This window comes from Oryx dammah, unplaced genomic scaffold (genome assembly GCF_014754425.2).
Source record: "Oryx dammah isolate SB20612 unplaced genomic scaffold, SCBI_Odam_1.1 HiC_scaffold_24, whole genome shotgun sequence".
NCBI classification, from domain to species: domain Eukaryota; kingdom Metazoa; phylum Chordata; class Mammalia; order Artiodactyla; family Bovidae; genus Oryx; species Oryx dammah.
Genome location: NW_024070208.1, coordinates 1,838,786 through 1,865,392, shown reverse-complemented (window position 1 = coordinate 1,865,392; position 26,607 = coordinate 1,838,786). Strand labels below are relative to the sequence as shown.

Here is a 26,607-nt window from a genome sequence, read left to right as displayed (position 1 = left end):
AGTCGGACATGACTGAGCAACTTCCCTTTCACTTTTCACTTTCACGCATTGGAGAAGGAAATGGCAACCCACTCCAGTGTTCTTGCCTGGAGAGTCCCAGGGATGGAGGAGCCTGGTGGGCTGCCATCTACAGGGTCGCACAGTCAGATATGACTGAAGAGACTTAGCAGCAGCAGCAGTCTTTTACTTCTTATTCATTTATATTCAGTTTCTTTTTTTTAATTTGCAAATAATGCAATCTGTGTCAATCAAAAATTTTATATATGCTGTTGCTCACTTTTTGAATTATTAATGAACATCTTTATAATTTGAAATACTTTGAATGTGTATGCTTTGAGTTTGAGTAAGTATTCTTATCATTTTAATACTTATTTAAGATAGTTGCTATACCTTAGATATTTTAAATTTTAGATAATTTAAAAGGTCTATAATGTAACAACATTTTTCATATTTTCTAAATGTTGGTCCTCATATGTGATAGGTGGTAATCATTTAGCTGGAAAGAGAACAAGAGTTTATAATCTGCCCTAGCTTTTGAAGCAGATACTCAAGAGAAGAGAGTTCTACGGACTCCTCAGCAATTCATTTTAATGTTTAACAATATTCTATGTAAGCAAATTTAATTGTATTTTAATCTAAATTTCTTATGTTGCAACTTAAGTCTGTAATATCTTCTTTATCTTCCCTCAGGGAAATGGAGAACATCTGGGTACCTTCCCTTGTGAATAATTCTTCATATACTTGAATCTTGTAAATGTCACTGCTACAGGTTTCTTTTTGTTAAAATGATGTATCTTGGTTCCTCTGTTTATAGTCTCAGGCATTCTGTTCATCTTCATTGCTCTTCTCAGAGTCCTCTCCAGTTCCTTGCATTTCGTTTTCTGGTTGTGGTAGTAGTTCTGACCTCAGTGTGCATCAGAGTCACCTTGAGGCCTGCTACAACATAGAGTGCTGCCAGCTTCCCACGTTGCCCACTGCCATGTTTCTGACTCCACTGAACTGGGAAAGAGCCTGAGAATTTGTACTTTGAACAGGCTTCTGTGGGATGTTGATTCAGCTAATCTGGAAAACATACTTAGAAAACTTCTAGGGTGTAGAACTCCAAATTAGGCAGCAGTCTTGGACAGGTCTGATGAATGCAACAATTCCTCACAGAAGAAGTAACTAGTATCAAAGCAGTCGCTGCATATCCTTATACTAGGCTATTTAAGAAAACTAGCATTCTGGATTATTGATTTTCCATTTTTTATTTTTATGTCTTTAAGGATTCTCAGAACCTACCACTGTTAAAAGCTCACAGGGAAAGGTACTGCGAGAGTTTTCTCTGCTTTCTCCAACTTCTCAGAGCATTATTAGTTCAGAAAATTTTATAAGTAGTCCCTTTAGAATTTCCTTTGAATATAGCTAACAACAATAAGATATAACTTAGAATATTTGAATCTAGAATTTTCTATACCACATTTTATCCTTTGAATTATTCTTAATGCTCATGTGGCTTTAGTTTGTACGTAAAATGAGAAGATACAAAATAAGCCCTTTCACATGAAACAGAAATTGAGTGAGCCCTTTTCACATGAAACAAACCTCTGTTCCTCAGATTTGATTATATTTTCCCTTTCATTACCTGCTTCTGATACCAAATATAATTCTCTGCACAATATTAGTGAAGATGTTTTGAAAATTAATTTTAATAGAAATTTTAGAAGCCAACCCACTGGAGTTACTCATTTGCCTTTGGTTAAAATTTCATACATTATATAAAAATATATCTCCAATGCTTTGACCACCTGATATGAAGAACTGGCTCATTAGAAAAGACCCTAATGCTGGGAAAGATTGAAGGCAGGAGGAGAAGGGGACAACAGAGGATGAGATGGTTGGATGGCATCACCGACTCAATGGACATGAGTTTGAGTAAGCTCAGGGAGTTGGTGATGGACAGGGAGGCCTGGCATGCTGCAGTCCATGGGGTCACAGAGTCGGACACAACTGAGCAGCTGAACTAAACTGCTTTTATGCAATAATAAATGTTTAAGTAATATATATTTTTGACATGAATTACTTGTGCTCTTTGTCTATAAAGTAAGACTAATATAGTAAAAGTTACTTTATTTGTGCCTTTATCGGAGTGTTTTATTACCCAGCACTTTAGCATGTTATTGGTGACAGAATCATTAAGACATGGCTCTAGACAATAAATTTTATATAACTGTTGTTTAAAATAAATTTTAAATAAAAATTTAAAAATAAATTTTAGTTTAATTTGTGCATAAGATAAGCAGAGTATCTGAATAAGTAATCTGCCTGTTCCTTGATCATGTCAGGTTTTGGTATTAAATAATAATATTTCCTAATTTTCTTTTAATAATAATAAAAAAAAAGAATGAAAGAACTGGATTACCTAGTGATCTTCCAAATAGAACATGCTGGAAACTAATTTTGCAAAAACTAATTCAGGAAGCAGTTTTGATGAGCTTCAGATACAATGTGGAGAGGGAGAATAAAAAAATTCTGGTAACATACTGGATGGATACAGAGTTTAGAATTTTTCAGCTGGACTTAAATCCTTATTCTTCCACTTATTATATTTTTGTGACTTCTGGCAAGTCATTTAATCTTGCCAGATTTTGAATTTCTTATCATTCAAATATTATCTCCCTTATGACATTGAAGAATTAAATGAAAACCTGTGTGACTACATTGTAAATGTAGTGCAATGTGTATGACGAATATTGAGCATTAAGAGACATTTAGGATGGTGTTTTTGTCCTGGACATCTAAGAATACATGAATATTTATTACCTGACATGGGTATCTTGTTACTAAGAGATCTCCAAGTGAAAGTGAAAGTTGCTCAGTTGTGTCCAGCTCTTTGTGACCCCATGGACTATACAGTCCATAGAATTCTCCAGTCCAGAATACTGGCGTGGGTAGCCTTTCCCTTCTCCAGGGGATCTCCCAACCCAGGAATCGAACTGGGGTCTCCTGCATTGCAGGCGGATGCTTTACCAACTGAGCTATCAGGGAAAAAGGGAATCCAGTAAATGAGGTAAGGTGAATAGATTCTTCATTATTGACTGTGTTTTGGCCCCAGTCCCTAATGCAGAACTTTATTGCTTGAGCTAAGTTGATCTTAGTACAATGGAATCAAAGTAGGCCAGAGTCCTTCTCTGACAATTTCCACTAAGTTTCATGCCTGCCTGTGATATTACTACTTGAGAGGAAGCCAAAGCAAAAAGAATTTGAGAGCATTTGCCCCAGCTTTAAGAAGCTAATACTTAATGAGCAAAAGAAGAGAGAAGGCTGTCTTTTTACAAGCTACTTCCATTAGACAAGTGTGGGTGCTTTTAAAGGGCTGTAGTCCTGTGTATTCCAATCCTCTTGGAAGCGTATTTATTAGGTCCAGGGCTCCATACAATGTACTAGAGATTCCTCAAGACAGAGGAGCAGTATGCTTTTTAGAGGTAAATTAAAGGAATGTAGAGAAGAGTCTTCAAACTTCCTCTCCTGAGAAGTCAAAAGTAAATGCTTATGATGATGCTGTGTATTGTTATTATCATAATTACTAAGACTTAGATATGGGGTTTTCAGCATTTGGAAAGAAGGCAGTGGCACCCCACTCCAGTACTCTTGCCTGGAAAATCCCATGGACAGAGGAGCCTGGTAGGCTGCAGTCCATGGGGTCGCTAAGAGTCGGACACGACTGAGCGACTTCACTTTTACTTTTCCCTTTCATGCATTGGAGAAGGAAATGGCAACCCATTCCAGTGTTCTTGCCTGGAGAATCCCAGGGACGGGGGAGCCTGGTGGGCTGCTGTCTATGGGGTCGCACAGGGTCGGACACGACTGAAGTGATTTAGCAGTAGCAGATATGGGGTTTTCAGCATTTGGAAAGAAGGCACGGAGAAAGCTATGGTTTGATAAGAGAGATGGCAGGACTATAGTTAGGAGAAGACAGTTAATCCTGGAACACTGAATTGACATCTTTTTTGCTGTTAAGACAAACTGGGACCTTCAGAAGGGCATTGTTACCTAGAGTTTGAAACTGAAGTTTTAAATTCTATTAATTATCACTGATTATTTTTGGAGGAAGTAAGAGGGCAAAAATTGCAAGTTAACTTTGTTTTTAATTAATGTAATAGTTTTGTGCACATTCTTTTCTCTTCCCTCCCATTCATTTTTTAATAGTATTTTGCAGTGCACATGTTTTCTCAATAAGGTTGCTCATAACCTTGATGCAAGGGTTTCAGACAAATTTAAAAAGTGGTGAGAGTGAGAAGATGATACTTTTCTCCAGGCTTCTAAGTCTAAGCTAGATTTTCCTGTAGGCAGTTTGTGTTTAATTTTTAGGCCATAAAAATTTTTTAGCACAGAGCAATATGTGCCAGAGAAGCCATATACTGCAATTTAGGGCAGGCTTTGTATTTCTAGATATGACAGGGCCCTAGAATATTTAATGGAGTGGATTGCCATTTCCTTCTCCAGCGGATCTTCCCGACCCAGGGATCAAACCCAGGTCTCCCACATTGTAGACAGACGCTTTACCATCTGAGTCACCCCGGAAGTCCCTTGTATTTCTAGATACGACAGGGCCCTAGAATATTTAGCTTCTCAGCTAAAAATCATGGAAAAAAGTCATGACAGAAAGGAAGTAAAACATATACTTCCTATAAAACTGTTTAATATTTTTTGTATTATTTTTCAAGTTTAATATTTTGCTTGTAGTTATTTTCATAGCTTTGCCTTTGAACCAAGGTATAGAAGTTAATTATAAAATATAGGTTAATGTAAAAACACTTTATTACCAATCCAGGTATGTGAGGACTTTTATGCATTATTGTGGAGCCCTAAGAGGGAAGGCTTTTCAGATCTGTGGGGTTTTTTCCATCGAAGTTCTAGGACTGACAGTTTGTATGTGCATTTTTAGAGACCTAATTTTGGGGATAAAATTGACCTCAAAGCCTCAGCAACACCAACATCAACCACAAGATGGCTTCACTGGCTTAAAATTCAAACCGAATGCCCTCTCACTGGCAGTATAGAACTTGGATGTTTTTAAAAAGAAAAATAATTGAAAAATGTTTTTAAGTTTTAATTTAAATAAATTGTATCATGTTTTATATGTTAATCTGTTATGTGCTAAATAATATGATTTACTAGTGTTTCTTTTAGTGAGTTATTAAAATTAAACATGCATTTTTAATTTGAGAAAAAATGATTACTGACACTGATTTTACCATGCTTTATTTACAACTGTTTGATGGTAATTATTAGTAGGACTTCTGTGAAGTTTAAAAACAATGCACAAAGAATATGTATAGAATATATATTAGACCAATACTCTGATAATTGAAAAATGAACTGTTCACTTTGTCTTAATTATCTCAGAGAAGAAACAGCTATAGAGGTGAACGATGGAAATAGGAAAATGACACACTGGCAGGAGTGTTACGTTTGACTGGAGTGTCACAGTGTTTTTCTTGTAATTGGTTGGCTGCAGTTACTTTGATTGAAGAAAGCAAATTAAGTGCTGTGCTATTACTTTGATGTATAAATTGATGCTTTTTCAGGTGATCTCAAGGGAAAACCTATTCAAGGTTATGTTGTCTTTTTGTCAGTTACTTAGGCATTTAAAAATGCTTTAGGAAGCATCACTATGAACAAAGCTAGTGGAGGTGTTGGAATTCCAGTTGAGCTGTTTTAAATCCTGAAAGATGATGCTGGGAAAGTGTGGCACTCAATATGCCAGCAAATTCGGAAAACTCAGCAGTGGCTACAGGCCTGGAAAAGGTCAGTTTTCATTCCAATCTCAAAGAAAGGCAATGCCAAAGAGTGCTCAAACTACTGCACAGTTGCACTCATCTCACACACTAGTAAAGTAATGCTCAAAATTCTTCAAGCCTGGCTTCAATACATGAACAGTGTACTTCTAGATGTTCAAGCTGGTTTTAGAAAAGGCAGAGGAACCAGAGATCAAATTGCCAACATACGTTGGATCATGGAAAAAGCAAGAGAGTTCCAGAAAAACATCTATTTCTGCTTTATTGGCTATGCCAAAGCCTTTGACTGTGTGGATCACAATAAACTGTGGAAAATTCTGAAAGAGATGGGAATACCAGACCACCTGACCTGCCTCTTGAGAAATCTGTATGCAGGTCAGGAAGCAACAGTTAGAACTGGACACGGAACAACAGACTGGTTCCAAATAGGAAAAGGAGTACTTCAAGGCTGTATATTGTCACCCTGCTTATTTAACTTCTATGTAGAGGACATCATGAGAAACGCTGGACTGGAAGAAACACAAGCTGGAATCAAGATTGCCAGGAGAAATATCAATAACCTCAGATATGCAGATGACATATCAAAAGCTTATGGCAGAAAGTGAAGAGGAGCTAAAAAGCCTCTTGATGAAAGTGAAAGAGGAGAGTGAAAAAGTTGGCTTAAAGCTCAACAGTCATCACTTCATGGGAAATAGATGGGGAAACAGTGGAAACAGTGTCAGACTTTATTTTGGGGGGCTCCAAAAGCACTGCAGATGGTGATTGCAGCCATGAAATTAAAAGACGCTTACTCCTTGGAAGAATAATTTTGACCAACCTAGATAGCATATTCAAAAGCAGAGACATCACTTTGCCAACAAAGGTCCATCTAGTCAAGGCTATGGTTTTTCCTGTATCATGTATGGATGTGAGAGTTGGACTGTGAAGAAAGCTGAGCACCGAAGAATTGATGCTTTTGAACTGTGGTGTTGGAGAAGACTCTTGAGAGTCCCTTGGACTGCAAGGAGATTCAACCAGTCCATTCTGAAGGAGATCAGCCCTGGGATTTCTTTGGAAGGAATGATGCTAAAGCTGAAACTCCAGTACTTTGGCCACCTCATACGAAGAGCTGACTCATTGGAAAAGACTCTGATGCTGGGAGGGATTGGGGGCAGGAGGAGAAGGGGATGACAGAGGATGAGATGGCTGGATGGCATCACTGACTTGATGGATATGAGTCTGAGTGAATTCCGGGAGTTGGTGATGGACAGGGAGGCCTGGCGTGCTGCGATTAATGGGGTCGCAAAGAGTCGGTCACACTGAGCAACTGAACTGAACTGAGGCATTTAAAATGTCTTGTTTTTATATTTTCTAAGGGGTAGAAACTTTTAGATCTTCTAGTATATACCATATTACGATTCAGAAAGTTTTTATTTTATTATTTATTTATCTGTTTAAACTCTTAATGTGTATGAATATCCCTTGAAAAGTTTGAGATCAGGATTAGAGACTACCTTTCCAAAGCTATTTCTTTCAATTCCTTTTGCTTTTAATCTGTTTTCTTCTTGACCTTTTTTGGTACAAGCCCCTAACTTACCTAGGAGAACCCTGGTTTTCAGTAAACACATTTTCTCCTCTTTGTCTTTATTGAGAACCTACTTTATGACAGGTCCCGTGTTAAATAATTTATCTGTGTGATCTTCAGAACAGCACTGAAAAGCAGAAATTATTATAAACTTCAGTTTTACTTTAGAGATGAGGGAATCACAGCTTGTCTAAAATGATAGTTTTTTGTTGCTATAGGACCTTAATAATTGCTATGTGAGTGGGATGGTCTTCTCTCAACTGCCTTGCAAACTGCTGTTTAGTCTTCAAATTCCAACTTGAATGCCATTCTCTTCTAATTTTCTTGGTCTCTTTCACCCATGGTGGATTCATGTTGATGTATGGCAAAACCAATACAATATTGTAAAGTAAAAAAATTTTAAAAAAAGAATTAATATTCTCATTGCCCTTTTTGCCTACATATTTTTAGTATGTAATAAATTTTTATCATAGTTTTAGGATGTGTAATAGAAAGAAGACAGAGTTTGGTGTTAGGCATATCTTAGTTTGAATTCTAATTCTGCCTCTTCTGGCTGAGTAACCTCTGTTAAAATACTTTGCTTTCAGTTTTCTCATTTAAGACATGCAAATGATCCTAATATACTTTTCAGTTCTGGAGGTAAATTAACTTATGTAAAAATACTGCCACATTTTCTGGTGTATCTGCTAAGTGCTAAATAAATTATAGTACAAAACTATGGTAAGAAAAAAAACCAGGAAATTTATTTATCAAACAATTTTTGAATGTATATTTGTGCTATGTGCAGGGGCTTTGAGATCAACAGGACAATCCTTGCCTACTAATAAGAAATCAAGAAACCAATAGTTATCAGTATAGTGGAACAAATGCTGTGTATGTATAAGGAAGGGATGGCCATCTCAGCTTGACGAGCTTAGTGTGATGAGGTGGAGAGGTTGGTTTTCTTGCTAGATTGTTAGTTTTTAGGCTTGTAATTCTCAGTAAGAGAATAATAGGCAGATCCACAATTGGGGGTATATTTAATATCTTACAATGGGAAGGTATATTTGGTGTGTGTTTAAAGATAATATATGTATACACATTCATACACACATTATTTCTGTTTGGTAATAAAGCTACCAAAATAAGATTTTTTTGATACAAACTATAGAAAATAACATTTGACAAAATCTTCTTGGCTGATAAAAATATATACAAGATAAATATAGATAACATTTATGATTCCTAAAACCTGAATCTCTTCCTTTGTTTGGGGGAGTTTCCCATTTTCAAATTCTTCATGGTGTAGAAGAAAATGCCAGTTGCTTCTCCCCAGCATCCTTTGCACCTATGCTGTGGACATGGACCTCAGCTCTACTAGTCAGGAATAGCTGCACAGGATATGGGTTAGTTGTACAGAAAAGCAGGAACCGTGGTGAATTTTCTCTGGTAGTAGTAGAAGCTACAGCAAGATTGATAGCTGCAGGAGTGCTGGGGTCAGTGTCCAGGGATTGATAGCACAAGGAATAGAGCTAGATGTTTGAGTGTGCTGAATCTAGCTTATTCCATCTCATGAATGTTGATTATCAGCATCTCTTCCCTGATTAGAGGTCAGTAGTTGAAATCAGCTATGTTGTTGTTGTTCAGTCGCTCAGTCGTGTCCAACTCTTTGTGACCCCATGGACTGCAGCATGCCAGGCTTCCCTATCCTTCACTACCTCCTGGAGTTTGCTCAAACTCATGTCCATTGTGATGCCATCCAACCATCTCATCCTCTGTCGTCCCCTTTTCCTCCTGCCTTCAATCTTTCCCAGCATCGGGCTTTTCGAATGAGTCAGCTCTTTGCATCAGGTGGACAAAGTATTGGAGCTTCAGCTTTAGCATCAGTCTTTCCAATGAATATTCAGGGTTAATTTCCTTTAGGACTGACTAGTTTGAATTTAGCTATGGAAATTGGCAAATTGTACAAATTAGAGCTTCTTCTCTATTCTTCATATCCCAAACTGTTTCATCATCATACCACTGCCATCAAACCAGTTCTGTGGTTTGATTTTCAGTTTTTCTTGCTGTGAAACCTACAGACCTAGTTTTCTAATTTTACTACCACTTCTGTAAACTACCCAATGTCTTACTTTCAAAATGTTATGTAAATTACTTGAGCAATTTAAATATAATATTTGATATATGCTAGCATATATACTGGTATATATACCAGTAAAAGCCTTTGACTGTGTAGATCACAACAAACTGTGGAAAAAGAGATGGGAATACCAGACCACCTGACCTGCCTCCTAAGAAATCTGTATGCAGGTCAAGAAGCAACAGTTAGAACCGGACATGGAACAACAGACTGGTTCCACATTGGAAAGGAGTATGTCAAGGCTATATATTGTCACCCTGCTTATTTAACTTGTATGCAGAGTACATCATGCAGAATGCTGGACTGGATGAAGCACAAACTGGAATCAAGATTGCCAGGAGAAATGCCAATAACCTCAGATAAGCAGATGGTACCACCCTAATGGCAGAAAGTGAAGAAGAACTAAAGAGCCTCTTGATGAAAGTGAAAGAGGAGAGTGAAAAATTTGGCTTAAAATTCAACATTCTGAAAACTAAGATCATGGCATCCAGTCCCATCACTTCATGGCAAACAGATGAAACAGTGGAAACAGTGACAGACTTTATTTTTCTGAACTCTAAAATCACTGCAGGTGGTGACTGCAGCCATGAAATTAAAACATGATTGATCCTTGGAAGAAAAGTTTTGACCAACCTAGACAACATATTAAAAAGCAGAGATGTTACTTTACCAACAAATGTTCATCTAGTCAAAGCTATGGTTTTTCCAGTGGTCATGTATGTATGTGAGAGGTAGACTATAAAGAAAACTGAGTGCCGAAGAATTGATGTTTTTGAACTGTGGTGTTGGAGAAACTCTTAAGAGTCCCTTGGACAGCAAGGAAATCAAACCAGTGAATCCTAAAGGAAGTCTGTCTTGACTATTCATTGGAAGGACTGATGTTGAAGCTGAAACTCCAATATATTGTCCACCTGATGTGAAGAACTGACTCATTGGAAAAGACCCTGATGCTGGGAAAGATTGAAGGCAGGAGGAGAAGGGGATGACAGAGGATGAGATGGTTGAATGGCATCACCAACTCGATGGACATGAGTTTGAGCAAGCTTCAGGAGTTGGTGATGGACAGGGAAGCCTGTCATGCTGCAGTCCATGGGGTTGCAAAAAGTGTGACTCGACTGAGTGACTGAACAGTTTGTCTGTTGTAACATGATTCAGATAGCTCTAACGTATGTCCATTTGTAAGTACCTGATATTCATTGATTTTTCTCTTTTGCATAATAGTAAACGATTCCCTGGTGGCTCAGATAGTAAAGGTCTGCCTCCTATGCTGGAGATCCAAGTTTGATCCCTGGGTTAGGAGGATCCCCTGGAGAAGGAAATGGCAACCCACTGCAGTATTCTTGCCTGGAGAATCCCATGGACGTAGGAGCCTGGCAGGCTACAATTCATGGGGTCCCAAAGAATCAGACATGACTGAGCAAATTCACTTTCCTTTCCTTTAAACTATTTAAACATACGTAGTTTATTGATTGTCCTGTTGATGGATATTTAGATGTGTGTCTTTTTTTCCTTAAATAATAGATGCAGTACTACTGCTTCTAGGAACAAACATATATTTTTCATGGTGCATGTTCCCTTATATTCTTAAGGGAATATAATGAGGAATTGAGTCATTGTATGCTAGAGTAAGCCAGCATTCAACTTTACCAGGTAGTGCCAAATTATGTTTCAAAGTGGTTGTACTAATTTGTATTACCATCAGTATTGTATGCAGATCCCATTGATCTGTGTCTTTTGTGGCACTTGATATTATGACATTTTTATAATTTGGGGGTTGTAAAATATGTAATTCTTCTTCAGGCTATTCTGTCCCTAATGGCCCCTTTCCCAAGAAAGATTTTACAATCAAATGATGAAGTTTGTTAAAATGGGTCAGAGTTTTGATTGAAGTTGCGTTGAATCTGCATATGAGCTTAAAGACAGTTGACGTCTTTATGATTACTGCTAATAATTATTAGTGAAATGCTGGTTAGCTGCCTTTCTAAAGAGGATAAAATAAAGACCTTATATGTAGTATTTGCCACTATTTTAATATAAAAATTCCTGCAGTGGATGATGATAAGCTCTACCAGCCAACCTTTTTGACACCAGGGGTTGGTTTAGTGGAGGAGATGGTTTCAGGATGATTCTCTCTCATAACGGAGGCGGGGTGCAACCTAGATCCATCACATGCACAGTTCACAGTTGGTTTCTTGCTCCTGTGAGAATCTCACGCCCCTGCTGATCTTGTAGGAGGTGGAGCTTAGTTGGTGATGCCAGTGTGGAGAGGAGCCTGATTGCAGTACATGGAGCCACTGAAAAGTCGGACACCACGTAGTGACTAAACAGCAGTAACTCTCGTTGCGGGGCACAGGCTCTGGGTGCATGGGCTTCAGCAGTGGCGGTACACAGACTCAGTAGTTGTGGCTCACTGGTCTAGGCAGGCTCTGGAATGCAGGCTCAGTAGTTGTGGCACGTGGGCTTAGCTGCTCCGTGGCACATGAGATCTTCCCAGACAAAGGATGGAACCCAAGTCCCCTGCATTGGCAGGCAGATTCTTACCCACTGTACCATGAGGGAAGCCCTTCACAATTCATTGAAAGTATATAGGTTGTGTATCTTTAGCAGGCTTTATAACTGGAACATCCTATTTTGTTGTTGTAAGTGTTATTAAAAAAAATACTGTTTTTTTTTTCCTCTGTTATTAGTACACAGAAAGATAACTGATAGTTGTATGTTAATTTTAAATTTGCTACCTTATACTTATTATTCTTCAGTGAACATGAGTTTGAGCGAACTCTGGAAGATGATGAAGAACAGGGAAGCCTGAGTTGGACAAAAGTTAGCTACTGAATAACAACAACTTATTGTTCTTGATAATATATCTGTGTATTCTTTTATGTTTTCTCTAGAAACATGCCTTTTGACACTTCACATGAATGGAGTCGCATAATATATGCTTTGTTGTATTTGGCTTCTTTCACTTGGTGGTGGTTTAGTCACTAAGTCATGTCCGACTCTTGAGACCTCATGGACTGTAGCCTGCCAGGCTCCTCTGTCCATGGGATTCTCCAGGCAAGAATACTGGAGTGGGTTGCCATTTCCTTCTCCAGGGGATCTTCCTGACCCAGGAATTAAACCTGGGTCTCGTGCATTGCAGGCAGTTCTTTACTGACTGAGCTGTGTGAATCTGTGATGTAAGCATGTGCCAGTAGTTTGTTACCATTCATTGCTCAGTAGCATTCCACTGTATGGTCTTACTTCTTTCTTTCCACTCTTGAGCTGATGGACTTTGAGATTGGTGTGCATAGGTCTCTTGCTCTTTTTTTGTTTCTACTGAAAGTGTTTTTGTGTTTTTATTATTATTACTCCCTAAATTGTTTACTTGCATCTTTACTCTTTGCTTCCTGGTCAGTCTTGCTCAGTACTTTGTTAACCCTGATTATATTTTTAGTTTGCTATTTCATTTATTTATCTTAATTTTCTTCTTTCTTGTACCTTATTTGGATTCATTCTGTTCTCTTTGCATCTGGTTACTTTAACTCATTATTTTCCTTTATTTTCTAATAAGCATCTGGAGGCTATTAATTTTTCTTCTACCGCTGCTTTAACTATATCTCAATGGTTTTATACATGTTATTTTCAATATCAATCAGTCCTAAATATTTTTCAGTTTATATTAAGATTTCTTCTTTAATTGTAGAACATTACCTTTTCTTCTTTCTGTTATAGATTTCTAATTCAGTTATATTGTGATCAGAGAATTTTGACTGAAAGATAGCTGTATTTGCAGTTTTGTAGAGGCTTACATTATGGCTTGATATATGTTTATTAATTTCACATGCTTGCTTCAGCAAAATGTTTTATTTCCTAGTTCTTAGGTTCGCAGTTCTATGTAAATTCTCTAGATTAGGCTTACTGTTTTGTAGTGTGTGTTTTATAATTCTAAATTCTCAACTCCTTGTCTTAAGTTTTTGAAAAAATATCTTTTTGTGATTCTCAGGTTTCATGGCTTATTTCCTTGTATCATGATATTTTCTTATAATTTTATGTTTCTTTATCTTTCTGCATGGAACTCTTGGGCATTTGAATCATGAAAGCTAGAAGAAGGGATTATGGAGTTACTGTGGTGCTATTAATTTACAGTGAATTAAGATTCTGGCTAAGGTTAACTTTGTTACTTTTCCACTAGCCCAAAGCTGAGGCTCTCAACTGTAATGTTGTTACTACAAGAAACAAATATAGATCTTCTGTGGAGAAAAATGCTTTCCAGATTGGGACTTACTGTAGATGTCTATCTACATAGGTGACATGAGAAAAGTTATAAAATTTCTAACATTGTAATAAACAGTTTTCTTTCGTTCCAGTTTTATTGAGTCTGATACCATCCTTAGGGTGGTAGCTGCTGCTGCTGCTGCTAAGTCGCTTCAGTTGTGTCCAACTCTGTGTGACCCCATAGACGAGAGCCCACCAGTCTCCCCCATCCCTGGGATTCTCCAAGCAAGAACACTGGAGTGGGTTGTCATTTCCCTCTCCAATGCATGAAAGAGAAAAGTGAAAGTGAAGTCGCTCAGTCGTGTCCAACTCCTTGCGACCCCATGGACTGCAGCCCACCAGGCTCCCCCGTCCATGGATTCTCCAGGCAAGAGTACTGGAGTGGGGTGCAATAGAGAGTGTGACAAATAATACTATCTTTTCTGATTGCTTCCTTTCTTACTCCTATTTTATTATCAAATTTTATAAAAATGATACTGAGTTAATTTGACAGAGCAAAGAAGTAGCTAAGAAGGAGGGCATCATAGAAAGGTATCCTTTAGGCTTTTAAAGCAGATAAAGGGAGAACCAGTATTTCATATTTCAAGGCAACTTGAAATGATCCAGATGCTTGGATCCTCAGGTAGGGATGTGAATAGTCTAGCAAAAACTTCTCGATACAAATATGAGCATATGAAAAAATGAGCCTCTCAAAATCTCTACTGAAGCCACAGGAAATGGTTTCAGAAGTAGTGACAGAGTAAAGAAAAATAAATTGTGGTTTTAACTACTTAAAAAGGACTGTGGAGGGTGAAATTTTTTATTCTCTTAATTTTAACACACTTTGCAATAATGATGGAAGATTTAACAGAACTTAATCACACTGTCTTCAAGAAAATTAGAGATACCAAGGGACCATTTCATGCAAAGATAGGCACAATAAGGACAGAAATAGTATGGACCTAACAGAAGCAGACAGAGAAGGCAGTGGCACCCACTCCAGTACTCTTGCCTGGAAAATCCCATGGACGGAGGAGCCTGGTGGGCTGCAGTCCATAGGGTCGCTGAGGGTCGGACACGACTGAGTGATTTCACTTTCACTTTTCACTTGCATGCATTGGAGAAGGAAATGGCAACCCACTCCAGGGTTCTTGCCTGGAGAATCCCAGGGATGGGGGACCCTGGTGGGCTGCCGTTGATGGGGTCGCACAGAGTTGGACACGGCTGAAGTGACTTAGCAGCAGCAGCAGCAAACAGAAGCAGAAGATATTAAGAAGAGATGGCAGGAATACACAGAAGAACTATACAAAAAAGATCTTTGTGACCCAGATAACCATGATGGTATGATCACTCACCTAGAGCCAGACATCTTGAATGTGAAGTCAAGTGAGCCTTAGGATACATCACTATGAACAAAGCTAGTGGAGGTGATGGAATTCCAGTTGAGCTATTTCAAATCCTAAAAGATGATGCCGTGAAAGTGCTGCACTCGATATGCCAGCAAATTTGGAAAACTCAGCAGTGGCCACAGGACTGGAAAAGGTCAATTTTAATTCCAGTACCAAAGAAAGGCAGTGCCAAAGAATGTTCAAACTACCACAAAATTGCACTCATCTCACATGTTAGCAAAGTAAGGCTCAAAATTCTCCAAGCCAGACTTCAACAGTGCGTGAACCGAGAACTTCCAGATGTTCAAGCTGAATTTAGAAAAGGCAGAGAAACCAGAGATCAAATTGCCAACATCCATTGGATCTTCGAAAAAGCAAGAGAGTTCCAGAAAAGCATCTACTTCTACTTCATTGACTATTAAGGCCTTTGACTGTGTGGATCACAACAAATTGTTGAAAATTCTTCAAGAGATGGTAATACCAGACCATCTGACCCGCCTCTTAAGAAATCTGTATGCAGGTCAGGAAGCAACAGATAGGACTGGACGTGGAGTAAAGGACTGGTTCCAAATTGTGCAAGGAGTACGTCAAGGCTGTATGTTGTCAGCCTGCTTATATGACTTACATGCAGAATACATCATGCAAAATGCCAGGCTGGATGAAGGACAAGCTGGAATCAAGGTTGCTGGGAGATACCTCAGATCTGCAGATGAAACCACCCTTATGGCAGAAAGTAAAGAAGAACTAAAGAGCCTCTTGAAAGTGAAAGAGGAGAGTGAAAAAGTTGGCTTAAAACTCAGCGTTCAAAAAACTAAGATCATGACATCTGGTTCCATCACTTCACGACAAATAGATGGGGAAACAATGGAAACAGTGACTGACTTTATTTTTTTGGGCTCCACAATCACTGCTGATGGTGACTGCAGCTATGAAATTAAGACGCTTGCTCCTTGGAAGAACAGCTATGACCAGCCTAGATAGCATATTGAAAAGCAGAGACATTACTTTGCTGACAAAGGCCCATCTAGTCAGAATTATAGTTTTTCCAGTAGTCATGTATGTATGTGAGAGTTGGACCACAAAGAAAGCTGAGCAACAAAGAATTGATGCTTTTGAACTGTGGTGTGGGAGAAGACTCTTGAGAGTCCCTTGGACTGCAAGGATATCCAACCAGTCCATCCTAAAGGAAATCAGTCTTGACTATTCATTGGAAGGACTGATGCTGAAGCTGAAACTCAAATACTTTGGCCACTTGATGTGAAGAGCTGACTCATTTGAAAAGACTCTGATACTGGGAAAGATTGAAGGCTGGAGGAGAAGGGGACGACTGAGGATGAGATGGTTGGATGGCATCACAGACTTGATGGACAGTTTGAGTAAGCTCCAGGAGCTGGTGATGGACAGGGAGGCCTGGCGTGCTGCAGTCCCTTGCATCGAACACAACTGACTGACTGAACTGAACTGAATCATACTCAGGAAGTTCTTCTTTGTTTACGACCCTCTTATAGGGTTGACAGAAATTGTGGTGCTTATGTTGTTAGGTATTGATAAATTCATTCCTCAAGGAAGTTGATAAAATTATAAAAAGAAATGGCTGGAAGATTTTTCATAGTATCATAGAATGTCTAAGTTTAAGTAATTTCCTAACCTGTGTTCAGACTATAGGTATATGGTTCTATGTCATCCAGACTTTGGAGAGTCTGATTGTAAATAAGAATATTATTTAACATGATCAATAAATTAATAAACTAACACAGTCATTTAAATCTGATATTCCATATTAATTGAGATGGCTAGAGTTCAGATAACATAGATGACAAAGACACAGATGTCTATTAACCAAAGGAAAGGAAGGAATGAAGCGTCGATGATTTCTTTTTAGCGTCAGAGAATATTTCCAGTATATACCTCATATTGTTTATTAGAATTAGAGCTCTTTCTTCTTAAATATTGAAAGTTTTGCAATAATTTCTTTAACTTGCTCCTTCTTGCTCATGTAAAAGTGAAAATCAAATGTTAAAAAAATCTTGGGCAAAAATTAGTCCTTGTTTTTTATTACTTTCATTTAAATTGTATATCTTTTTTTACTTTAGGGTTGCTCTTGACACTTGAAGAAGGATTTGAAAGTTAGTTCTCATTCAGTTTTGTGGATGCTTTTACTTTTTTTTAATTTTAATTTTTGTATTTTTAATTAATTTTTTTCTTTTACTTTATTTTACTTTACAATACTGTATTGGTTTTGCCATACATCAGCATGAATCTGCCATGGGTGTACACGTGTTCCCAATCCTGAACCCCCCTCCTAGATACAGGGTTAAAGTTAGGATTTAGAATCTTTGCATTTTATTCTGTGTTTTATTTAGATCTAGTACTTCCCTATTTTTTGACTGCTTTGTATAATTCATTGTATATTATAAACATTAAAATGAAAAAAATCATTTTATCTGATCTTTTAATTTATATTTTAGAATCTTTCTGAATTGTGTGGAGTTAGTCTTAAGACCTGTTGTTTCAAATTGAGAATCGACTATAAAAGACTGTAATTCAGGAGTTTCTCAGGAGAGTCTAATAAACAGTTCCTCCTTTTTTATTTTGGTTTTGAATTGATTGAGAAGGAAAGAAGTGGCAAATGTGGGCCAGAATGTGCTCTGCTTAGTTGCTTAGTTGAGTCTGAGTGCATGTGGCCCCATGGACTGTAGCCTGCCAGACTCCTTTGTCCATGGGATTTCCCAGGCAGGAATACTGGAGCGGGTAGCCATTTTCTACTCCAGGGATCTTCCCGATCAACTTTACCACTGACAAAAATTAATTTGGAAGATATAGCTTGGTAAGAGAGACGAATGGATGCATTAATTGAAGCACAAACCTGGCAGATTTATACATTGACTATGGCAATGCCAGTCCAGTGAAGAGGCTGAGTAGGTACCTCCTCTTCAGGGTCCCCACTTAGATCCCAAGAAATGAAGGGTGAAGATGAGCCCAAAATATACAGTATATTCTTCCCAATCAGATAAATAATTCCATAAATGGGTATGTTAGTCTCCTGAGGCTTTTATATCAAATTCCCACAAACTTGGTGGCATACAATAACAGAGATTTATTCTTTCACAGTCTGTGAGCCAGAAGTCTGAAATCAAGGTGTCAGAACAGTTGGTTCTTTTTGGAGGCTCTGAAGGAGAGTCTGTTTTATGCTCCTCTCATAGCTTCCAGTAGCTGTGGGCAGTCTTTGGTGTTCTCTGCCTCCTAGATGTGTAACTCCAACTGCTGCCTCCATTTTTTTCCTTCAGTGGCCTTTGTACACAGTGTCTTTGTGTTTATTTCTCCTTCTCTTCTGAAGACACTCATCATTGTGTTTCTCCTAATCCAGGATCATCTTATCTTTAGATAGTGACCTTAATTAGATATATCAAGTCCGTTTCCCCAGTAGGACTATGTTTATAGGTTTCATCTTTTGGCAGGGCCACTATTTAATTCATTAAAAGAGACGAAGAGGCTGAGAGTTAGAGTGAAAGTGAGGAAAGTAGAAGTTGCTCACTTGTGTCTGACTCTTTGTGACCCCACGGACTGAACAGTCTGTGGAATTCTCCAGGCCAAAATACTGGAGTGGGTAGCCATTCCCTTCTCCAAGGGATCTTCCCAACCCAGGGATCGAACCCAGTTCCAGTTCAGTTCAGTTGCTCAGTCGTGTCTGACTCTTTGCAACCCCATGAATCGCAGCATGCCAGGCCTCCCTGTCCATCACCATCTCCCAGAGTTCACTCAGACTCACGTCCATCGAATCAGTAATGCCATCCAGCCATCTCATCCTCGGTTGTCCCCTTCTCCTCCTGCCCCCAATCCCTCCCAGCATCAGAGTCTTTTCCAATGAGTCAACTCTTCGCATGAGGTGGCCAAAGTATTGGAGTTTCAACTTCAGCGTCATTCCTTCCAAAGAAATCCCAGGGTTGATCTTCAGAATGGACTGGTTGGATCTCCTTGCAGTCCAAGGGACTCTCAAGAGTCTTCTCCAACACCACAGTTCAAAAGCCTCAATTCTTCGGTGCTTAGCCTTCTTCACAGTCCAACTCTCACATCCATACATGACCACAGGAAAAACCATAGCGTTGACTAGATGGACCTTACTCGGCAAAGTAATGTCTCTGCTTTTGAATATGCTGTCTAGGTTGGTCATCACTTTTCTTCCAAGGAGTAAGCGTCTTTTAATTTCATGGCTGCAGTCACCATCTGCAGTGATTTTGGAGCCCCCCAAAATAAAGTCTGACACTGTTTCTACTCTTTCCCCATCTATTTCCCATGAAGTGATGGGACCAGATGCCAGGATCTTAGTTTTCTGAATGTTGAGCTTTAAGCCAACTTTTTTGCTCTCTTCCTTTACTTTCGTCAAAAGGCTTTTTAGTTCCTCTTCACTTTCTGCCGTAAGGGTGGTGTCATCTGCGTATCTGAGGTTATTGATATTTCTCCTGGCAATCTTGATTCCAGCTTGTGTTTCTTCCAGTCCAGCGTTTCTCATCATGTACTCTGCATATAAGTTAAAAAGCAGGGTGACAATATACAACCTTGACGTCCTCCTTTTCCTATTTGGAACCAGTCTGTTGTTCCGTGTCCAGTTCTTTTTTTTTGGGGGGGGCTTTATTTTTTATTTTTTTATTTTTTATTTTACTTTACAATTCTGTATTGGTTTTGCCATACATTGACATGACTCCACCACGGGTGTACATGCATTCCCAAACATGAACCCCCCTCCCACCCCCTTCCCCACAACATCTTTCTGGGTCATCCCTGTGTACCAGCCCCAAGCGTGCGGTATCCTGCATCGGACATAGACTGGCAATTCGATTCTTACATGATATTATACATGTTTCAGTGCCATTCTTCCAAATCGTCTCACCCTCTCCCTCTCCCTCTGAGTCCAAAAATCCACTATACACATCTGTGTCTTTTTTCCTGTCCTGCATACAGGGTCATCATTGCCATCTTTCTAAATTCCATATATATGTGTTAGTATACTGTATTGGTGTTTTTCTTTCTGGCTTACTTCGCTGTGTATAATCGGCTCCAGTTTCATCCATCTCATCAGAACTGATTCAAATGTATTCTTTTTAATGGCTGAGTAATACTCCATTGTGTATATGTACCACAGCTTTCTTATCCATTCATCTGCTGATGGACATCTAGGTTGTTTCCATGTCCTGGCTATTATAAATAGTGCTGCGATGAACACTGGGGTACATGTGTCTCTTTCAATTCTGGTTTCCTCAGTGTGTATGCCCAGCAGTGGGATTGCTGGGTGAAAAGGCAGTTCTATTTGCAATTTTTTAAGGAATCTCCACACTGTTCTCCATAGTGGCTGTACTAGTTTGCATTCCCACCAACAATGTAAGAGGGTTCCCTTTTCTCCACACCCTCTCCAGCATTTATTGCTTGCAGATTTTTGGATCGCAGACATTCTGCATGTCCAGTTCTAACTGTTGCTTCCTTACCTGCATACAGGTTTCTCAAGAGGCAGGTTAGGTGGTCTGGTATTCCCATCTCTTTCAGAATTTTCCAGTTTATTGTGATCCACACAGTCAAAGGCTTTGGCATAGTCAATAAAGCAGAAATAGATGTTTTTCTGGAACTCTGTTGCTTTTTTGATGATCCAGTGGATGTTGGCAATTTGATCTCTGGTTCCTCTGCCTTTTCTAAAACTGGAGTTCACGGTTCACGTATTGTTGAAGCCTGGCTTCGAGAATTTTGAGCATTACTTTACTAGCATGTGAGATGAGTGCACTTGTGCAGTAGTTTGAGCATTCTTTGTCATTGCCTTTCTTTGGGATTGGAATGAAAACTGACCTTTTCCAGTCCTGTGGCCACTGCTGAGTTTTCCAAATTTGCTGGCATATTGAGTGCAGCACTTTCACAGCATCATCTTTCAGGATTTGAAACAGCTCAACTGGATTGCAGGTGGATTCTTTACCAGCTGAGCCACCAGGAAAGCCAAGAGTTGGAGTAATGAAATAAACTTGCTGCTTGCTAGGAAACATGGAATTGGGAGCAAGTGTTCTTCGCTAGCGCTCCTAGCTTTTTGTTCTCATGATCAATCAGTTGATCATTAATGGTTAAAACTAGGTCATATTACCAGTATATTCATTTAACTGCATGCAAGTAAATGTCAGTTTGTCACAGAACATTGGAAACAAACACACCAGTGAAGGTGCCATGTCAATACCCATGTGATGTAGATTTTCCCAAATTCTATTAAGATGCCTTGTGACTGTAAATCATATGGACTGAGTAAGGGTGCCCTTGTTGCTCTGATTATGAAGTATTAATAATATTTAATTTCTTTGTTCCTAAGAATTAAATAGAAACAGTTGTTTTCATCCCACACTTAAGTGAATGTATACTCCATGGAATCTTTTTGGTTCACATAGGTCTAGATCTTCACTGATTGTCTAATAGAACTTTTTGCAGAGATGTAGGACAGTCTGTTTCTGTGTTACGCAGGTATAGAATAATCAAAATGTGATCCATGTGACTGAAAAATCGAACTTTTAATTTCACTAAATGTTAATTAATTTAAATGTAAATTTAAAATGTTTTATATGGTTAGTGGACTCGGTTGGATAGCAAAGGCTAAACATATGAATAAAGAAAATGATGAACATTATAAGAACCATAATATGCCTTTGGTTTAAATGACTTTATTTTAATGGCATTAACAAAAATAAAGGAAAAAGTTTATTCTGAATCAATAGCTTATTGTTGTTAAAGGTCGGCTTATTTCAACTTAGAATTTTATTTCATAACAGAAACTTAAATGTAATTTTTATCTCGTTTCTCTAATTTTATTCTTGAAAGATCCTAGCCCTTCTTCTTTTGTTGTTTTTTTTCAGTCGGTAAGTCACGTCCTACTCCTTTGTGACCTGATTGACTGTAGCTCACCAGGCTCCTCCGTCCATGGAATTTTCCAGGCAAGAATACTAGAGTACGTTGCCATTTCCTTCTCCAGGAGATCTTCCTGACCCAGGATATCTCCTGCACTGGCAGGTGAATTCTTTACCTTTGACCCACCAGGGAAGCCCAGATATCTTCTCTAGGGCTAAATTTCAGAGAAGGCAATGGCGACCCATTCCAGTACTCTTGCCTGGAAAATCCCATGGACAGAGGAGCCTGGTAGGCTACGGTCCATGGGGTCGCTAGGAGTCAGACATGACTGAAAGACTTCACTTTCACTTTTCACTTTCATGCACTGGAGAGGAAATAACAACCCACTCCAGTGTACTTTCCTGGAGAATCCCAGGGATGGGGAAGCCTGGTGGGCTGCCGTCTGGGGTCGTGCAGAGTCGGACATGTCTGAAGCGACTCAGCAGCAGGGTTAAATTTATAACAGAATTATTTCTTTGTGGGCAAAATACTAGTAAATATAGGGTAGAAATTTGTCAATTTGGGAACTTGCTTACTCAAGAAATTAAGTGTAAATGTCTTTTCATATTTCTTTTTCTCTTTGTTAAAAATATATATTGAACTAATATGTACAAAAAGATATTACTTAAAGTCTTTTTATAACAAAGAAGTTTTTTCTTTGTCAGAATAATAGTACTTAAAGATATAATATTTTATAATGTAGAAAGTATCAGCTTGTTAAATTCATTTTTCATACATATAAGCAGATTTTGCTCTCATTCTCCAGTTATGCCGTAGCATTTTATTATATTAAAACTTTTGACTTAATGGTTAGTTAGCCTATTAATTTTCTTTTTGTCTTTGATTGAAATATGGCTAGAGAGAACATTTCTTCTCCTTATTGCCAATGCATATAATAGAGCATTAGATTTAAACTCACTTCAAGAGGAAATATGAAAATAAATGTAGTTCACACTTCTTAGATTTTATGTAGTTTAAATTTGGAATTTTTTAAATTCCAGAAGAGAGTGTACTTTATTTATTTATTTTTTTTAGTAAAGATATTTTATTTAAGAGAGTTATTACAAGTTGGAGAAATGACTGTTGCAATACAGGGAAGGGGGCTTTTGTAATAGGGAGAGCACTTTGACTACAGATCTGCAAGTATCTCTAAATTCAACTTTAGAACTTACCTTTGAGGATTCTGGAAGAGAAGGCATTAGAGGAAGTCATCCAGAGGTCATGACTTCCTATTGAGCCTAGAACTGGACCTGGACAGTTAGAGACTCTTCACCCCTTTCCTGTACTTGGAATGTAGGTGCTGCCCAACATTCCCACAGTGTGAGCTTGGTTTGAGGATGTAGCCCTGAGAGAACAATGTGCTGTTGAGACCATCTGGACAGTACATGTGACTGAACTACATTAGAACCTTCGTATGCACTTTTAAGATTGTGATGGATGGCTACAGAGATCTACTCACCTTGTAGCCATGCAAGACAAACCTCTCGTGTACGTTCTCTTACTTATAAACCTGCTACTTACCTGTCTGGAGTGAACTGCCTCTTTTTCTTTTTTACTTTTAAATATTTTTAATGAGTACATTTTTGCTATCTGGAAGTCACAACATTTTTATATTAAATTAGCCTATTTCATTCAATATTTAAAAAGAAATAAACCTGCTACTTCAAAGAAAATCACAGCTAGCATTCAGTAGTAATCTGGTGTATAATATGATCTATGCTTGAGGCCAACTTATTATCCTCTTTCCTCCATTTAAATTTTTTAAATTAGTTTATTTTAATTGAAGGATAATTACTTTAAAATCTTTTGGTGTTTTTTGCCATACAGCAACATGAATCAGCCACAGGTGCACATGTGTCCCCCTATCCTGGACCCCCCTTGCGCCTCCCTCCCCAGCCCATCCCTCTGGGTTGTCCCGGTGCACTGGCTTTGAGTGCCCTGCTTCATGCATAGAACTTGCACTGGTCATTTGTTTTACATATGGTAATATGCATATTTCAATGTTACTCTCTCAAATCATCCCCCTCGCCTTCTCCCACATAGTCCAAAAATCTGTTCTTTACATCTGTATCTCTTTTGGTGCCTTTCATAAAGGATCATCATTACCATCTTTCTAAATTCGATATATATTTGTTAATATACTGTATTGCTATTTCTCTTCCTGAGTTACTTTATTCTAATAGGCTCCAGTTTCATCCACCTCATTAGAACTGATTCAAATGTGTTCTCTTTTTATAGCTGAGTAATATTCCATTGTGTATACGTACCACAACTTCCTTATCTGTTATCTGTCAATGGACATCTAGGTTGCTGCCATGTCCTAGCTATTATAAACAGTGCTGTGATGGACATTGGGATACATGTGTCTCTTTGAATTCCAGTTTCCTCGGTGTGTATGCCCAGCAGTGGATTGCTAGGTCATATGGCAGTTCTTTACCAGATTCCAGGTTTTTAAGGAATCTCGACACTGTTCTCCATAGTGACTGTACCAGTTTGCATTCCCACCAACAGTGTAAGAGGGTTCTCTTTTCTCCACATCCTCTCCAGCATTTACTGTTTGTCAACTTTTTGATGGTGGCCATTCTGACCAGTGTGAGATGATACCTCATTGTGGTTTGGTTTGCATTTCTCTACTAATGAGTGATGTTGAGCATCTTTTCATGTGTTTATCAGCCATCTGTACGTTTTCTTTGGAGAAACATCTGTTTAGTTCTTTGGCCCACTTTCTGATTGGGTTACTTGTTTTTCTGGTATTGAGCTGCATGAGCTGCTTATTTATTTTGGAGATTAATTTTTGTCAGTTGTTTCATTTGCTATTATTTTCTCCCATTCTTAAGGCTGCCTTTTCACCTTGCTTATAGTTTCCTTCATTGTGCAAAAGCTTTTAAGTTTATTTAGGTCCCATTTGTTTGTTTTTTCCTATGTATTTTATTCTTTTCATTGCAATGGTTAATGGGATTGTTTCCTTAATTTCTCTTTCTGTTTTTTCATTCTTAGTGTATAGGAATGCAAGGGATTTCTGTGTATTAATTTTATATCCTGCAGCTTTACTATATTCATTGATTGCTTCTGCTGCTGCTAAGTCGCTTCCGTTGTGTCCGACTCTGTGTGATCCTATGGACAGCAGCCCATCCTGTGTCTGCAGGATTCTCTAGGCAAGAATACTGGAGTGGGTTGCTATTTCCTTCTCCATATTCATTGATTAGCTCTAGTAATCTTCTGGTTGTACCTTTAGGGTTTACTATGTAGATGATCATGTCATCTGCAAACAGTCAGAGTTTTACTTCTTTTCCAGTCTGGATTTCTTTTATTTCTTTTTCTTCTCTGATTGCTGTGGCTAGGACTTCCAAAACTATGTTGACTAGTAGGAATGAGAGTGGGTACCCTTGTCTTTTTCCTGATTTTAGAGGAAATGCTTCCAATTTTCACCATTGAGGATAATGTTTGCTTTGAGTTTGTGATATATGGCTTTTATTATGTTGAGGTATATTCTTTCTGGAAGAGTTTGAGTAGGGTAGGTGTTAGCTCTTCTCTAAATTTTTGGTAGAATTCAGCTGTGAAGCCGTCTGGTCCTAGACTTTTGTTTGCTGAAGTTTTTTGATTACACTTTCGATTTCTGTGCTTCTGATTTGTCTGTTCAGATTTTCTATTTCTTCCTGGTTCAGTTTTGGAAGGTTATTCTTTTCTAAGAATTTGTCCATTTCTTCCAAGTTATCCATTTTATGGGCATATAGTAGCTCATAGTAGTCTCTGATGATCTTTTGTATTTCTGTGTTGTCTGTTGTGATTTTTCCATTTTCATTTCTAACTTTGTTGATTTAATTCTTCTCCCTTTTTTTCTTGATGAGTCTGGCTAATGGTTTGTCTATTTTACTTATCTTCTCAAGAACCATATTTTAGTTTTGTTGATCTTTGCTAGAGTCTCCTTCATTTCATTTTCATTTTGACCTGCTCTAATTTTTATGATTTGTTTCCTTCTACTAACTTTGGTGTTTTTGTGTTCTTTTTCTAGTTACTTTAGGTGTAAAGTTAGGTTGTTTATTTGATGATTCTCTTGTTTCTTGAGGTAGGCTTGTGTTGCCATGAATATCCCTCTTAGCACTGCTTTTACTGAATCCTGTAGGTTTTAGATTGTTGTGTTTTCATTTTTATTTCTTTCTATGCATATTTTTATTTCCTTTTTGATTTCTTCCATGATCTGTTGGTTATTTAGAAGTGTGTTGTTTAGCCTCCAAATCGTTGGATTTTTAACAGTTTTTTCTTGTAGTTGACATCTAATCTTACTGCATTGTGATCAGAAAAGATGCTTGAAGTGATATCAATTTTAAAAAATTTACCAAGGCTAGAATTATGGCCCAGGATGTGCTCTATCCTGAAGAATGTTCTGTGTGCACTTGAGGAAAAAAAGGTAAATTCCATTGTTTTTGGGTGAAATGCCCTATAGATACCAATTAGGTCTAACCGGTCCATTGTATCATTAGAGTTTGTGTTTCCTTGCTAATTTTCTGTTTGATTGATCTCTTCATGGGTGTGAGTGGGGTATTAAAGTCCCCATTATTATTGTGTTATTGTTAATTTCCTGTTGCATACTTGTTAGCATTTGCCTTATGTATTGAA

At 38.2% G+C, this 26,607-nt stretch overlaps 1 protein-coding gene across 2 annotated transcripts in view; it reads left to right on the top strand.

Moving 5' to 3' along the window:
• Positions 1 to 26,607, top strand: part of TDRD3 (tudor domain containing 3) — a 229,796-nt gene that overhangs the window by 69,034 nt on the left and 134,155 nt on the right. The gene's annotated exons all lie outside the window — the stretch shown is intronic.